Source organism: Heterodontus francisci, chromosome 8, assembly GCF_036365525.1.
Source record: "Heterodontus francisci isolate sHetFra1 chromosome 8, sHetFra1.hap1, whole genome shotgun sequence".
In the NCBI taxonomy this organism is placed as follows: domain Eukaryota; kingdom Metazoa; phylum Chordata; class Chondrichthyes; order Heterodontiformes; family Heterodontidae; genus Heterodontus; species Heterodontus francisci.
The window spans coordinates 26,552,674-26,556,588 of NC_090378.1; the positions used below are offsets into that span (position 1 = coordinate 26,552,674).

Consider the following 3,915-nt stretch of genomic DNA (forward strand, 5'->3'; position numbering starts at 1 on the left):
TGACCTTGGCGAGGCAATCCAAGGTTGAAACACATCGTGTAGTAGTTTTAATGCTACGCACATTAATGGAAGCAATCTTTCCACCCATTTTTTTAAAGTTAGTTGTTGCTTCCCATACCATTTGTCCTTGCTAGTCCCAGTCCTTCGGGATGTTCCTGCATACCCATAGTGTGAGCAAGCTGTTTCACAATAGTTGGGCTCAGAAACCCCTCCTGGTTTTTCATGCAGGGGTTCTTCTGCTGGGGTGACATCGGGGGGGTCTTGTAGGCAGCAAAGATTGGGTTATCCTCTGCTGCTTCCATCTGTTCCTCCTCGAAAAAATCACTGCTCCCGGCTTCCCGGAGCTGAGGTGCGCCAGACGTGTCTTTGCTCCCGGTGTCCCGGAGCTGAGACACGTTGGCCACGTTGTTACGTGTGGCGCTTTGGGGTTGGGGCACGCCGGGCCCATCACAGCTTCCAGTGCCCGGGGGCTGGGATGCTTTATCTTCCATCTCCTTGGAGTTCTGCTGCCTCTTTTGAAGGGGCTGTCGTTCCAGCATTCCCCCGTCCAGTGAAGAGGAGTTGTTGCAGTCTGATTCAGAAGATAGCCTCCTCTTGCCACTGGTTTGGGTGGTGGCCTGTTCCGCTTTGGGATGTTTTTTCTTTGTGGTTTTCCTCTGGACCACTTGCCACTGACCTGTTTGTCCATCTGCTGCCTCCTCCTCCATTGATTCTGTCTGTGGAGGAGGGGTTTCCGGGCACAGGGTAGGTGCTGGGTCGCTGGTTTCAGCTGCCTCCCCTTCCTTCTCCTTCTCAGGTTGAAGTTCCTCACTGTGGAGAAGGTTGCTTGTCTCCTTTCGAACACCGGACGCCTTCATCGAACCTTCTCCCGGCCTTTTCTTGGACCTTGCCGCCTGAGCATAACTGAGGTAACGTTTGGGGCAGGTTTTGTAGAGGTGGCCTGCCGCACCACACAAGTTGCAACACTTAGTCTGCTTACAGTCCTTGGTCTGATGGCCTTCCTCTTTGCAGTTCTTGCAAACAACCGTGCTGCAGTTGGCCGCCACATGACCAGATTTGCCACAGGTGCGGCAAACTCTGGGCAGCCCAGCGTAGACCAAGAAGCCTCGACTTCCCCCGATAGCGAAGCTGGAGGGAGGGTGGATGATGGTTCCACTGGGATCGACCTTCAAGGTCACCTTGACCTGCCGCTTGCTGGTCCAAATCCCAAAGGGGTCCTTGACATCAGTGCTGCTGCCGGCCACCTCGACGTACCTGGCGAGTAAGGTGAGTACATCCACCACCGGAACATGGGGGTTGTAAAGGTGAATCGTCACCACCCGGTCCCGTTGTGACGGAAGCGTGAAGAGCGGCTCCGCTGTGACGATCGACAGTGGCGCCCGGTCCCCTTTCTCCTTGAACGCCTTCAGGAACTTGATGCATCCCGCCACGTTCCGGAACGTCACATCGAAGTATCCACTGCTGGGGAAATCCTGCAGGCAGAAAACGTCCGTCGCTTGAAATCCGCAGCAATCGAAGAGAATTTTCTTGATGAAGAAGGTGCGATCGACCGGTGCATCTCCTTCCTTGTCTTTCATGACCACCCGAACGGTGTTGCGCACTCCCTGGCCCGAAGCTCGAAGATTGGTTATAGCCATTTTACTCAAAGCTTCCCCAGGATCAAAAGGCAATGATCATGGTCTCTTCTCAACCAAGTAAGCACTGATAAGAACAGATACTACACTTGATCTTAGCCAAAAGGCCAAGAAGCCCTTATCTTTTTTTTAATTTCCAAAATATACTTTATTCATAAAAATCTGCAAAAATTACATTCCCAAACAGTTTAAAACAGCATCAAGTCAAAGAATACAGACAGTGCAAAGGTGATCAGTTACCTTCTATACAATCATGAGTTGCCTCACAACCCTTCCATTTCATTGTCATGCCATATACATTTTTACATTTACAGCACACAAAATTTCTCCGATACAGTTCGAGGGGTTTCCCATGGGTCCAGCCCCTCAGTTCAGCTTGGTGGGGGGACCTTACACTGGGGTCTTTCCCCATTGAGCCTTTGCTGCGGCTGCCCCAAGCTTTAGTGTGTCCCTCAGCACGTAGTCCTGGACCTTGGAATGTGCGAGTCTGCAACATTCGGTCGTGGACAACTCTTTGCGCTGGAAGACCAGCAAGCTTCCGGCAGACCAAAGGGCGTCTTTCACCGAATTGATAGTCCTCCAGCGGCAGTTGATGTTTGTCTCGGTGTGCGTCCCTGGGAACAGCCCGGAGAGCACAGACTCCTGTGTTACAGAGCTGCTTGGGATGAACCTCGACAAAACCCACTGCATCTCTTTCCACACCTGCTTTGCAAAGACACATTCCAGGAGGAGGTGGGCAACCGTCTCTTCCCCACCAGCCACTTATCTTTTTTTTTATTTCCAAAATATACTTTATTCATAAAAATCTGTAAAAATTACATTGCCAAACAGTTTCCAAACAGCACCAAAAAATACAAACATTGCAAGGGAGATCAGTTTCCTTCAATACTGTCATGAGTTTCTTCCCGACCCTTCCGTTTCACAATTGTCATGTCAATTACAGTTTTACATTTACAGCAATTGAGAATATTAACGATACAGTTCGAGGGGTTTCCCATGGATCCAGCCCCTCAGTCCAGCTTGGTGGGGGGACCTTACACTGTGGTCTTTCCCCATTGAGCCTTTGCTGCGGCTGCCCCAAGCTTTAGTGCGTCCCTCAGCACGTAGTCCTGGACCTTGGAATGTGCCAGTCTGCAACATTCGGTGGTGGACAACTCTTTGCGCTGGAAGACCAGCAAGTTTCGGGCAGACCAAAGGGCGTCTTTCACCGAATTGATAGTCCTCCAGCAGCAGTTGATGTTTGTCTCGGTGTGCGTCCCTGGGAACAGCCCGTAGAGCACAGACTCCTGTGTTACAGAGCTGCTTGGGATGAACCTTGACAAAAACCACTGCATCTCTTTCCACACCTGCTTTGCAAAGGCACATTCCAGGAGGAGGTGGGCGGCCGTCTCTTCCCCACCACAGCCAACGCAGGGGCACTGTGCGGAGGGGGCGAGACTTCGGGTGTGCACGAAGGATCTGACGGGGAGGGCCCTTCTCACCACCAGCCAAGCTACGTCTTGGTGCTTGTTTGAAAGTTCTGGTGATGAGGCATTCCGCCAAATGACTTTGACGGTCTGCTCGGGGAACCATCCGACAGGATCCACCGTTTCCTTTTCCCGTAGGGCCTTGAGGACATTCCGTGCAGACCACTGCCTGATGGACCGGTGGTCAAAGGTGTTTTCCCGCAGAAACTGCTCCACGAAGGATAGGTGGTACGGCACCGCCCAACTGCACGGAGCGTTCCGCGGCAATGTGACCAGGCCCATCCTTCGCAACACCGGGGACAGATAGAACCTCAGCACGTAGTGACACTTGGAGTTTGCGTACTGGGGATCTACACACAGCTTGATGCAGCCGCACACGAAGGTGGTCATCAGGATGAGGGCCACGTTGGGTACATTTTTCCCGCCCTTGTCCAGAGATTTGAACATCGTGTCCCTCCGGACCCGGTCCATTTTAGATCCCCAGACGAAGCGGAAAATGGCTCGGGTGACTGCCACGGCGCAGGGGTGGGATATGGGCCAGACCTGTGCCACGTAGAGCAACAACGTGAGCGCCTCGCACCTGATGACCAGGTTCTTACCCACAATGGAGAGAGATCGCTGCCCCCACATGCCCAACTTTTGTTGTACCTTGGCTACTCGCTCCTCCCATGTTTTGGTGCACGCCCCGGCCCTTCCGAACCATATCCCCAGCACCTTCAGGTAATCTGACCTGACGGTGAAGGGGACAAAGGATCGGTCAGCCCAGTTGCCAAAGAACATGGCCTCGCTCTTGCCGTGGTTAACTTTGGCTCCCG

At 52.8% G+C, this 3,915-nt stretch overlaps 1 pseudogene; it reads right to left on the reverse strand.

The window, feature by feature from the left end:
- Positions 1-1,644: 1,644 nt before the first annotated feature.
- Positions 1,645-1,753, reverse strand: LOC137373276 (U2 spliceosomal RNA; annotated as a pseudogene).
- Positions 1,754-3,915: the final 2,162 nt, after the last annotated feature.